The following is a 13,803-nucleotide window of genomic DNA, read 5'->3' as shown; positions in this document are numbered from 1 at the left end:
CTAGTGGATAATTCTTGGCAAAGGAAGCCAGCTTCAAATTTGGCCTTGCCTTCATTTCTATTCCGGTTTTTCAGGGCGTCAATCAGAGAAGAATATTTATTTGGTTAAAGGAGTCTTCCTACAGACTTTCCCCAAATCCTTGAAATCTTTGAGGCTCTCCTGCCCAATTATTTCTTCAAATGTGATGTGATAGTTTACTTTTATTTGGTCTTTCTTTAAAAAACTTGACGAGGCAGGCACAGAGAACCTATAATACCAATGTCCCTGACACATAGGTCCAAAGGATTAAAAATATATATTGAAGGGTTTTTACAGCTAACCACCACACTGTTGTATCTAAATATCAATTTACTGAACCCCAGGATGTTGTTGAATATTTCACTCTTTTCTAGTCTTTAGCTATCACAGACTATTCTGTAAGAAATAACCTTGCATAACTTCATTTCATGTCTGTAGAAGTATATATACAGGAGGAGTTTCCAGAAATGAAAGTCATTGAGTCAGCAGGTATACCCATTCGTAATTTTGAAAGGCACAGCCAAATTGCCCTCCACAAGGGTTATATCAAGCTAAACTTTCTTTTCCATTAGACCCACAGAATGTTAAACTTGAAAATAAATTTGGAGATCACCTTGGTGACCCCCTTTAACTTAGAAACTAAGAGAGGTGCAGAGAGGCCGATTTGCCCCAGCTCCCATAATAAAAGGGGTGATGCCAGGGCCATAGCTCTAATTTCTTGCTTTCCTATCAGTAACCTTCTCAAAACAGATGGAAAATTATAAATATCCTGTAATCCCACTATAACAATAACCATTATAACTTCGTGGTGTATTTCCTTCCAGTCAACGCGCAGATCTTAGTAATCATAGTTAGACGAACTCCACTGAACCAAATCAAGGTTTGAATTAAAAGACCAAATAGACCGGGTGCAGTGGCTCGTGCCTGTAATCCCAACACCCTGGGAGGCCGAGGCAGGCAGATCACCTGAGTTCAGGAGTTCCAGAACAGCCTGGCCAATATGGTGAAACCCCATCTCTACTAAAAATACAAAAATTAGCTGGGCGTGGTAGCGGGTGCCTGTAATCCCAGCCACTCAGGAGGCTGAGGCAGGAGAATCCGTTGTACCCCGGAGGCAGAGGTTTCATTGAGTCAAGATCACACCACTGCTCCAGCCTAGGCTACAGAGTGAGACTCTATCTCAAAAAAATAAAAATAAATAAATAATAAGAGATCAAGAAAACAGACATAAAACAATGATAGTGATAATAAGATTGAAAGAAGAGATTACAAAAGAAGTTTTTTGGTATTTTTTTAGTCAAAAACGTAAACGTTGCCGTCTCTGAAGGGTGACAAAGTATTTAGGTCATCCCTGGTTCTGCTTAAGAGAAAAAGTTCTTTTCTCCTTCCTTGTGTTTTGTGGTTGCAGCTTGCTTTGAAGGCATTTTCTACTGATTATCACTCAGCTGCTGCATGTGTCTGAACTGGGAAGAAAATAGGGAAGAAAAATGTCTCATGTCAAGTAAGGACAATTAAAATGAAAAAGGAAATTTATCCTTATAAAGCCCATCTCACAAAACTATGTGATGTTCTTTTCTGGGCCTGGTTTTCAGGGTAACTATTGCCTCGTCCTTAACAGGAAGACTGAGGGATGGTTCCCTTTGATCAATTCCCAGGCAGAAATTTCTACATTTACCCCTCAGTAACACATGATGGATGTCTGGTTTAAATTTTTATTTGTCGAATAGATAATTTAAATTCTATTTAATGAGTAAGTGAAAAACTTAGATGCTGATTTTTCAGTCAGGGCACTTCACTTCGTATTTCACATTCCCTTTCCCCAACAGCTCTCTGTTTCCAAACCTTTGTCTGAATTATTAGGAGGTACTGCTATCAACCTGAAACAGCCTTTCTTCACTTAGCCCATAGAAAGTAATAATCTGAAAAATATATATATATAGCCTCGGGTCTTTAAACCAATGTCCTGAAAGCTGGCATATTAACTGGTCGCTGTAGTAAGATTAGAAGTAACCATTCGTTTCTCTTAAGGGATCATTTCCTTTGGGTTTTGTCACTAATTCCACAAATATCTACAGAGCACCTCCTACATATATGCCAGGTGCTGTGCATCTTAGAGTCCATTGTTTTGATGGAAAATTCCTTGAGATCCAAAATGGTTTATTTTCCCTGATACGATATTTGCTATCAGAGTTAAGAACGCTGTTCTTTTCAAATCAGCAATGCAGAGTGACAATGTTTATTTGGAGAAATTACAAAAAAAATGTTTTCGATAGATAAAAGAAATGCTAAGGCTGGAAAAATCGAAATATAGTCACCATTTTGGAGGAAAATAATGAGATGAGGTGGAAAAGATTTAAAAATGCACCGTCCACAGGCACTGGGAGTATGAGTTCTGACCACTAAGCCTCAGGGTCGGGATGATCTAATTACAAACAAAAGACGAGACTACTTCTGGTTATCTGTCTGCTAACCTGTAACAGAAGGGAAGCAGTGAACCACTTCTTTTGTCAATTCTGTTGTGAAGGGCCAGTGTTTGTCAACTTCAATAAACTATTCCTTCACTTTATGTATTAGTGAGAGACTACTTGTGGGTCTCTGTAGGAATACTAACACATATTTGTAGATAACGTAAATGACCAACGATACAGAATGGTTAAATAAATAATGGCATATCTATAAGGTGGAATTTCACACAGCCATTTAAAATAAAATCTTTGGGCTGGGCAGGGTGGCCCACACCTGTAATCCCAGCACTTTGGGAGGCTGAGGCGGGCGGATCACTTGAAGTTAGAAGTTCCAGACCAGCCTGGCCAACAAGGTGAAACCCTGAAACCCTGTCTCTACTCAAAATACAAAAATTAGCCAGGTATAGTGGTGCAAGCCTGTAGTCCCAGCTACTAGGGAGGCTGAGGTGAGAGGATCACTTGAACCCAGGAGACAGAGGTTGCAGCGAACTGATATCATGCCACTGAACTCCAGCCTAGGCGACAATAAAATAAAATAGCCTTCCCAAGCCGCAAAGGGGATACACATTTGAATTAAAATTCTTTCTAATTTTGAGAACTCATAGAATTGCCATAACATTAATGATGGTACATGAAATTCCAAATTCTCTGAATGTCACAAATCTGAATCTTACATTCATGTTTGAAATACAATGTGTTTTCACTATTTTATTTCTGTTTCTTGTCATATTAAAGCTCTTAACACACTTCCAAAAAAGGGGGGACATATGTATTAAATAAGAAAATGCTGCCATGTCGAACACAGATGGTAGAACGTTTCTGGCAGAAAGGAAGTTTAACAAGGCATTTAACTTATTTACTTGGAAAACTAATATGCATGAATGTTCAAGTAAAGCAGTAAGAAATTAATTGCTGTTTTACAATAATCAGTTTTTCCAATCTAATCGCCCTATTTCCATACCATGATAGCAGAGAAAGGGAGTCAACTGTGATTGTAAATAAACTACTGACTAAGAGAATCCAGGATAGGAATGAAGGAAGAAACTGTTAGCATTTTATAGTAACTAACCAAGTTGCTTGTCATTCGTTGATAAAAATCAATAACAAGAGGTAATAACTGTGTAGTCAGAGTACATGTGTTTTCCATATGGTACCTACAGTCACTGACTGTCAGCTAGGGTATAAAAACAGGAGGCAAGAGTTTATCACATTTCAGATTTGGCTGACTCACAGGGCCCACCCATATGCAAAGTCTACTCTGGCAGAGAGTCAACATAGATGAATAGTGAGTATTTCCCTGGGATATCAGGTTTCTACTTTGTGGTGAATACAGCCTTTAAAACACAGTGAAATATTCTATATTCTAAGGTTTAACATTTAAAAATGGAATTCCTAATTAGCTGATTACTGATATAGTGCTGGAGGAAAGATTAATTTGTCTCATGTGATGCCATGTGTACTTTAAATAATTTTGTGTTTCAACAACAAACTGAAAACAGAACATTTGACGGCTATGTTGCATGCCTGAGCTCTAGAGCATTCCAACCTGGAAAAATTCTTTCTATAATCCAAGACTAGGCTCCGGAAGCTCTCTTCCTCATTTTTCAGATTTACAGATCATCTGACACAAGATGAGCTATAAGTCAATAAATATACATGTAAGTCTGCTTTCAAGATGTTTTCAGTTATAAACTGTAAATCGTTTTTCACCCAGAATGAGAATATACACATGAAAGTTTTCTTTATGCTCCAGTGTTAATAAAAACTGCTTTTTTTTCCAACAATAACTATGGACCAAGCACTTTACAGCTATTATCCAAATCAGTCCTCCAAGCCACCCAATAATATAAGAGTTATTATGACTCACATTTTACAGAAATTGAAACTAAGGTACAAAGAGCTAAGAAACTTACCTGAGGTCTTATCTTAGAAGCTTATCTAATTATAATCAGACTTCTTATCCAAATTCAGAGTTCATCTCCTGTTTAACATGACACTTTCTGCCTCTATAAAATGTTGGGTTTTTCTAGAGGACAAGAAATGGAGAGGTTAATTTAAGGTTTCAATTTTTTTTTTCCAGAAAATTGACATTTGGACTTTTTTGGGGGGTAATCTATGTCAGCAATCATCTCTGCCTAAAGCCAATTCAGTTTATGTTAATGATAGAAGCCCAGAGACAGAACATAAATAACAATAATAATGCTGATGTTTGCATGTGTATAAGACAAACCATGTAGGGGATTTCAAGCCATTAGCACTTGCTTATTTAAACAACCAGCCTAAGACCATATACAATAAGAGCAGCCAGCTCTTCCAGAATGGTTGGTTTATCTGGAACTCTTTCCAAATCTCTCCTTATCCTGAATAAAGGCACATCAAACCAAGTTCAACAGCCATATTGAGTTCTATCTCCATCAAAAAAAAGGGACTAACATTGGATGTTTATCAAAAAGCCAGTCCTCAGCTGAGTTTCAGAAGCTTGGAGTTAGATTAGAACAAGTGAACATGTATTTTACAGTTCAGACGGTGGGCCTTATTCCAGTAATATGTAACCCACCCCACTCCCTGGACCTCCTGGGGAATTCGGCAGAGCCATAAGGTTTACTTTCATGAGGCGATAAACTAAAGCAAACAAACAAAGCCCTTATGTTCCTCTCTATTTCAAAGTTGGCTTCAAAGTTGAATTGCAGAGTGTCCCTCTCTCCCACCAAGTGGGCATAAAATATCAGAAATATTTTTAAAGCACCTTTAGAAAAAGTTACTGCATCAGACATGGTGGTGTGCGCCTGTAGTCCCAGCTACTCGGGAGGCTGAGGCAGGAGGATCACTTGAGCCCAGAAGTTCGACATACCAAGACCTTGTCTCAAAAAAGAAAAACTTGGCTGGAGGCTGGGCAAGGTGGCTCACACCTCTAATCTCAGCACTTTGGGAGGCGGGGGCAGGAGGATCACTAGAGGTTAGGAGTTCAAGACCAGCCTACCCAACATGGTGAAACCCCATCTCTACTAAAAGTACAAAAATTAGCCAGGTGTGGTGGCACACAACTGTAATCCCAATTACTCGGGAGGCTGTGGCAGGAGAATTGCTTGAACCTGGGAGGCAGTGAGCCGAGATCGCACCACTGCACTCCAGCCTGGGCGAGAGAGTGAGAATTCGTCTCAAAAGAAATGGGGTGGAATCAGGTGTCAGTGTACCCAGTTTTCATGAAAAGCATAAGTAAAACTTCCTTCAGCTAAGAGCTGTGGTTGTATTCTCTTTCCTTCAGCCTCACATCACAGAGAAGCATGGAAAGCCCCCATCAATCACAGACAAGAGGCTAGCCCTAGTCAGAAGAGCTTATCTCCGGCTACTTTCCTTTCAGGTGGGAACAGTTGAAATTGCCACTAAATCACAAAAGGAAAATCACTCCTTGGTGTTTTTCCATCTCCAGGAGATGTGCTAGTTTTAATGGCCCATTGGCCATTGGCCTGTGCATCCACTGATGTTGGCATCCGTAGATGCTGAAGATGAACGCCAACCGTTATATGATAACCCAGTAAAACAAAACCAGTTAAGCATCTCAATATATTATCTCTCTTCTTTAATGTCTATGTATTTGACTCATGATTTGATTTTCTCTTTTCATTGTAGACATAGCCAAATTAGGAGCCTGACAGAGGTCTGGGGAAGTAGGGTGGAGAAGGAAAAGAATGCTTCCCCCTCCTGGAGGGCTAGCATTAGGAGATATTCCTAATGTAAATGATAAGTTAATGGGTGCAGCACACCAACATGGCACATGTGGTGTACATATGTAACAAACCTGCACGTTGTGCACATGTACCCTAGAACTTAAAGTATAATAATAAAAAAAAAGAATGCTTCCCACTCCCTGCTGTCCTCTGGACACGACAACACACCCTGAGTCCCTTGGTCATCTCCAGCCATGACTGGGGTGAGGAGAAGGCAATGGGAACACAGGGGCTCTTTACAGATCATAGCAACCCCTCATCAAGTTTGCCATGATGCTGGTCCTGTATGCAAAATATGATAAAGTGAAATCACAAACAGATCTTCCAAGAAAAGCAGAAAATCAACAACGCATGATCAACTAGAACCTCTTTTATTCCCTAAGTAGTGTTCCATTTATTTTGTATTTTGAATTTTTATTTTGGTATGACTTGCCACCTACATACCTCAAAGAGGTATTGTAAGGATTAAAATAATGTCTTAAAGCACTTTGAAACAGGGATAAAATGTTTGTTCTCTGACATTAGTACAACCTCGTGGGTAGGTTTTTGTTAGTATACAAATTACTTTAACTCTGGTAAATACGTGATTTCTAAATCACTGATATTTGTTCTAAATTGTACCACAGCTTCTCCACATCCACGTGTTAGGCACATTGGTTGCCAAATCCAACCGGTCCTTTGAGAATTTAGAGAGGATATGTATAAGCATGGCACATCGTAGCAAGAATTTAGGAAGGCCTCTAATCTCAGGGATTGTTACTACCTATTCATGCCCTACAGCTTTGAGGGTTTTTGTTGTTGTTGTTATGGTTGGTTTTTTGGTTTGTTTTTTCTAGAGACAAGGTCTTGCTCTGTCACCCAGGCTGGAGTCACAGTGGTCCGATCATAGCTCACTACAGCCTCAAACTCCTGGGCTCAAGTGATCCTCCCACCTCAGCCTCCCTAGGAGTGAAGACTACAGATGCTTGCCACCATGCCCAACTATTTTTTAAATTTTTTGGAGATATGGGATCTCTCTATGTTGCCCAGGCTGGTCTGGAACTCCTGGCCTTAAGCCCCATCTCAGCCTCCCGAAATACTGGGATTACAGGTGTGAGCCATCGCACCTAGCTGCTATGAGTTTTACATGGAAGTAAGTTGAGAATTTTGAACCTTTGATCCATCTTTTTATATGATCTGATATGCCAAAACTTTGCTAGAAAAGCTTTAAAAATCCTCATATTATTCTTGATAGTCTCAGCAGGCAATTAAAAAGCAGTTAAAAATAAAATTAGCTGACTCATTTCAGGAGTTTAGCTGACAATGGTACTGGTAGCTTCAGCTTGACAGATAATATTATCATAGAAAGCAGCACAACAACGTTAACAATCATGCAAATTTCTCTAAAACAATTGCAAAAGAGAATTGATACAATGTATCCTTTGATTTTCTGTGGCTCTTCTTTTGGACAAAATTCTCAAAAACTGAACCCACCAGACACCCCAAGGCTTTTTGTAAGAGTTAGATGTTGCTTTAAGAAATATAAAAACTGGGGCTGGGCTTACTGGCTCACACCTGTAATCCCAGCACTTTGGGAGGCTAGGGTGGGAGGATCATTGAAGCTTGGGAGTTGAATTAAAAAAAAAGAAAGAGGAGGAAGAAGAAGAAAGAGAAACAAATATTGGAGACAAGTGACTGTCTCATAAAAATTTTAAAATCTTAACAAAATTAACTCAAATAAGAAAAGCAAAACATATAGAACAGCAGTAACAACAAAAAGTAGATGACTTGAAGGGAACTGAAATATAATGGCTTCTAAGTCTGGGATCTGTTTTTCTGGGTTTTATTTCTTTTTTTTTTTTTTTTCTTTTTTTTTTTGAGACGGAGTTTCGCTCTTGTTGCCCAGGCTGGAGTGCAATGGCGCTATCTCAGGTCACTGCAAACTCCGCCTCCCCGGTTCAAGCAATTCTCCTGCCTTAGCGTCCCGAGCAGCTGGGATTGCAGGCACCTGCCACCACACGCAGCGAATTTTTTGTATATTTAGTAGAGACGGGGTTTTGCCATGTTGGCCAGGCTGGTCTTGAACTCCTAACCTCAGGTGATCCACCTGCCTCAGCCTCCCAAAATGCTGGGGTTACAGATGTGAGCCACTGCGCCCAGCCGTGATTTCTTTTTTTAAGACTAGTTAAATTCTTATTTAGGAAGAACGCAATAGCCTAATTTTAATGTTCACTTTTAAAATTAAAAAGTACTCATGTCTTTTCATGTAGACGAATTATTTCTAACAAGGCAGATTCTGCAGTTATTCCTAGATTAGTTATTCTTGGCAGTTGTACTGTAAAACCACGTGTCAACTATGTGTACACACGATAATCTATTAAAAGATATCATAAATGCCACCTTATTTTCACAGCCCAATTAAAACATACAACAAATTTAGTCACTAATAAACAAAAATTGACGAGAACCATGGAAACGTCTTAAATTAGAAACCAGGAAAACCTGAAATTTAAAAACAAAAGAAGCTGCTAAAATTACACAGTCAAGGTAAAAATTTATATTGTAAATGTTACCAAAAAAACATTTAAAGGTGTGAAAGGGTTTTGTTTTTTTCTTAATTAGCAAGGACATTCTTAGTTCTACCTTTGGTGATCAATTCTTAAACAGGTCATAATGAAAGCATTATATTTTATTTTTATTTATATTTTTGAGACTGAGTTTCACTCTTGTTGCCAAGGCCAGAGTGCAATGGCATGATCTACACTCACTGCAACCTCTGCCTCCTGGGTTCAGGTAATTCTACTGCCTCAGCTTCTCCTGTAGCTGGGATTACAGGCGCATGCCTCCACGCCCAGCTAATTTTTTTTTTGTATGTTTAGTAGAGACAGGGTTTCACCATGTTGGCCATGCTGGTCTTAAACTCCTGACCTCAAGTGATCCACCTACCTCAGCCTCCCAAAGTGCTGGGATTACAGGTACGAGCCACCGAGCCTGGCCTGTTTTTTATTTTTTTATTAAAAAAATTTTTTTTGAGATGCATTTCACTCTGTTGCCCGGGCTGGAGTGCAGTGGTGTGGTCTTGCTCCCTGCAACGTCTGCCTCCAGGGTTCAAGTGATTGTCCTGCCTCAGTCTCCAGAGTAGCTGGGATTGCAGGCATATACCACTGCGCCTGGCTATTTTTTTTTTTTTTTTTTCTTTTTTGAGATGGAGTCTCTATCGCCCAGGCTGGAGTGCAGCAGCGTGATCTCTGCTCACTGCAACCTCTGCTTCCGGGTTCAAGTGATTCTCCTGCCTCAGCCTCCCAAGTAGCTGGGACTACAGGCACATGCCACGACACCCGGCTAATTTTTTGTTTTTAGTAGAGACGGGGTTTCACCATGTTGGCCAGGCTGGTCTAGAACTCCTGACCTCAGGTGATCCGCCTGCCTTGGCCTCCCAAAGTGCTGGGATTATAGGCATGAGCCACCGCACCCGGCCATTTTTGTATTGTTAATAGAGACCGGGTTTTGCCATCTAGGCCAGGCTGGTCTAGAACTCCTGACCTCAAGTGATTATCATGCCTCTGCCTCCCAAAGTCCTGGAATTACAGGCATGAGCCACTGTGCCCAGCCTATTTTTTATTTATTTTTATTTATTTATTTGTTTATTTATGTATTTATTTTGAGACAGAGTATTGCTCTATCTCCTAGGCTAGAGTGCAGTGGTGCGATCTCGGCTCACTGCAACCTCCGCCTCCCGGGTTCAAGTGATTCTCCTGCCTCAGCCTCCCGAGTAGCTGGGACTACAGGCGCCTGCCACCACACGTGGCTACTTTTTGGGTTTTTAGGAGAGACGGCGTTTCACTATGTTGACCAGGCTGGTCTCGAACTCCTGACCTCATGATCTGCCGCCCTCGGACTCCCAAAGTGCTGGAATTACAGGTGTGAGCCACCGCGCCAGGCCACTGGGCTAATTTTTTTATGTTTTTATAGATATGAGGTCTCACTGTACTGCCAAGGCTGGCCTAAAACTCCTAGCCTCAGGTGATCCTCCTACCTCGGCCTTCCAAAGTACTGAGATCACAGGCGTGAGCCGCTCTGCCTGGATGAAAAATTATTTTTAAATGGGTCGTGATGGAGATTTTATTAAAATGGTCATAATGGATAAAGTACTTTCTTTTGTCTCCTGGAGCTATTCAAGGGCCTTTCTTGAGCTGGATCACAGAAGACACTTAACTTACCTCCCTCCAGGAGCCCTGTGCCACATTCCCTCTTCTTTTAGCTGGCTGAGAAAAAGAACAAGAAAAAAAGCTAGGGAAATTTTTTTGAATAAGTATTTCTTACTCAATTGAAAACCCGAAGCATGCTGTGGTTCTCATACATACACATGATCATGAGCTCTGATACCCACCAGTGACCAGGCTGCTCCCAGGCGCTCAACTTCTTCCTTTCAATGATACTTGTCATTCTTTGATTGATGTTAGCACATCGAAATTCTTCTTTTTTTCCTCAAGGAACCTGATTATTCTAGTCTGAATTGTGTTCTTCCTCCCCAAGTTCATATGCTGAACGTCTCACCCCCACTAAGGCAGAATATGACTGTATTTGGAGACAGGCTCTTTGGAAAGGTGACTAAGTGAAAATGAGACCGTTAGGCTGAGGGTTTAACCCAATCAGACCTCTGTCCGCATAAGAAAGGATGATTTGGAGGCACACACACCAAGGATGCCTGCACGGGGGGAAAAACCACGTGAGAACAGGGAGAAGGCAGTCATCTGAAAACCAAGGAGCAAGGCCTCAGGAGAAAGCAAACCTGCTGGCACGTTGATCTTGGACTCCAGACTGTGAGAAAATAAATTCCTGTTGTTTAAGCCACACAGTCTGTAGTATTGTGTTAGGGAAGCCCTCGCAAATTACAATGACTGTATGATCAATTACGTTTTTCCAAACATAGTTAGGTTTTTAACACTCACGTGAGGAATGAAAGGACCCTAATTCAGAGAGGCAGTTAAGCAAATAAAGCACTAGTTTTAGAGGCAGTCTCAACCAAACCCACTCTCCTAATGCATGGTTGCTTAGCAAAGCGGCACAGTCAGCACCGTACAGGAAAATTGACTATGTGCCAGGTATTGTTCTAAGCTTATTTATTTATATATTTTTGAGGCGGAGTCTTGCTCTGTCACCCAGTCTGGAGTGCAGTGGCACGATCTCAGCTCACTGCAACCTCCACCTCCCAGGTTCAAGCAATTCTCCTGCCTCAGCCTCCCGAGTAGCTGGGATTACAGGCACATGCCACCACGCCCAGCTAACTTTTGTATTTTTAGTAGAGACGGGGTTTCACCATGTTGGCCAGGCTGGTCTCAAACTCCTGACCTCGAGTGATCTGCTGGCCTTGGCTTCCCAAAGTGCTGGGATTACAGGCATGAGCTACCACACCCAGCCTCTAAGCACTTTTCCGTATAAACTCATTTACTCTTCGCAAGACCCTACTGGACAGGTATTATTGGCAGTTGAGGCACAGGGAGGTTGTGTTACTTGCACAGCTGGGATACAAACCCAGGCAGGCTAGAGCCACAGCTTTGCTTCTAACCAGTAATCCATGCTGCTTCCTTAGTTAATAGCTCTAATGCTTATTACCCCTCCCTTACCAACCAAATGCTCAGCAGGACAAAGTGGTAAATTCAAATTCAGGCTGTACTCCTTATTCCTCCAGGCAGTTTCATTATCTGAGTACTTGGCATAATAATATCTTTCTGCTGTGGGGGTCACCTGAGATAATGATACAGGTGCTTGCCTTTCGGATCAGCCCCAGGCGATGCAGGCCTGTTTGCAGTCCCCTCTGTATCTCAAGTTCCATTTGATGATATTCAAAGAAACTCCACCAGGGCCTTAGGTTCCATCAGGGGCTTCTTCCAGATCATCTTGTATCTGTAATGCACAATGATTCAGCCACACTCATCCACAAAAGCTCATTACCTCTTGCTTTCAGTAAACCAGACCGAACACAGGTAAGAAAGGGAGAAAAAAGAGGTCCCAACTCATGCGTCCCTGACCCCTGTTACCTCTTCCCTAGGCTTCTGGAGAGCCTGCCCTAGGCTGCTGGCAGCCCTTAGAACATTAGAAGGGGAGAATCTTTGGATGGAAAGTATTCGTGAGGAGGGCTCATTGAAAGGAAAAGGCAGCCTATTCAAATTCAAGTTAAGCTTAGACCAGATCGTATGGCTAACCCCCATAAGGATATCCTCCCACTATGTCATGTGGGGATAGCCATAGGACCTGGTCTATGCTTGCAGAGCCGTACCACCGTCCTCCCCACACCCGGTTGCCCGTAAATACAATTTGAGCTCCCCACCCGCCATGGTCTGCTGTACAGCTTAATACCAGACCTGCCTTTCCTGGAGCTGGCCTCAGATGGCTTCAGCTGGATCCAGTCCATCCAGATTGTAAGCTCTGGCCCTCCAGATAACCTCTGTGGCTTCCTCCAGGCCTCCCACAGCTGGGGCCTCTTGGAATCACAGCTGATAATGTTAGTTGCAGGCAATCACCCCGATCTCTAAGACTTCATCTCAGTGCTTTCTGTTCCTTTGCCAAGCACCTGTTCAGGCTGATGATGACATTTAATGAATCTCCTTCCTAGTCTTGATAACAGCACAGGTCCCTCACTATAAGGAGAGAAACAGTGTTTCAAGAACCTGCTTTGGAAATTGGCACTCTCGACATACAATGCATTCCTTTCAGCTCATATTACTGCAGCTGCTCCAATGCCAGCATCTAAACCATCTCATCTTGCTCCCAGTGCAGTGAAATCACCTTGTGGGGAGAGCAGTTAATGTGTTGGTAGGGACTGAGGGCCAAGCCTACCCCACTGGGAACTGGCTGAGCTGGGCCCTGTGTTTGATAGAAATCCTAACATATTCAGAACCATAGCAATTTTCTTTTTTTGTGTGTTGATAGTTTACTTCCATACTACTAAAATTTGCAAAACACAATGCCACAGTCAAGGCTAAATACAGTGCACATTCTTGCTCTCTCTTTTTTATTTTTACATTTTTTTTGAGACAGAGTTTCACTTTTGTCGCCCAGGCTGGAGTGCAGTGGCGCGATCTTGGCTCACTGCAACCTCCACCTCCCAGGTTCAAGCAATTCTCCTGCCTCAAGTCTCCCGAGTAGCTGGGATTACAGGCACCCGCCCCCACCATGCCCGGATAATTTTTTGTGTGTTTTTAGTAGAGATGGGGTTTCACCATGTTGCCCAGGCTGGTCTCGAACTCCTGATCTCAGGTAATCCACCTGCCTTGGCTCCCAAAGTGCTGGGATTACAGGCGTGAGCCACCGCGCCAGCCGCAGTGCACATTCTCTAGCTGTGCTGCATGGCCACAGGGAAAGACATAAGCTTTCTTGTCCCCCTCTGTCTGATGGAAATAAACCAAGAAACAGAGCATTTACTTTTTCAGGAGCAGATTTATTCATGGTATTGGCTGCCCTTCTGGTAAATGAGCTGGGCCTCCAGGAATCAAGCCTGCCTATGTAAACATGGCACCCCGACCCCTGAGAATGTTAACTGGCCACTCCTCACCATATACTCCTGCCACGCCACGAGTGGATGGCTAAATGGTTCACGCCCAAACTATCTA

At 42.1% G+C, this 13,803-nt stretch overlaps 1 long non-coding RNA gene across 1 annotated transcript; it reads right to left on the bottom strand.

Annotated features, from left to right (window-relative positions):
* Positions 1 to 10,410: 10,410 nt before the first annotated feature.
* LOC105491748 (uncharacterized) lies at positions 10,411 to 11,406 on the bottom strand. The gene is made up of 2 exons (XR_011615172.1): positions 10,581 to 11,406; positions 10,411 to 10,455 (listed from the first exon to the last, which is right to left on the bottom strand). It is a non-coding gene; the product is annotated as an uncharacterized lncRNA (long non-coding RNA).
* Positions 11,407 to 13,803: the final 2,397 nt, after the last annotated feature.

Source organism: Macaca nemestrina, chromosome 16 (genome assembly GCF_043159975.1).
Source record: "Macaca nemestrina isolate mMacNem1 chromosome 16, mMacNem.hap1, whole genome shotgun sequence".
Taxonomy (NCBI): Eukaryota; Metazoa; Chordata; class Mammalia; order Primates; family Cercopithecidae; genus Macaca; species Macaca nemestrina.
This window is presented reverse-complemented; position numbering and strand designations above follow the sequence as displayed.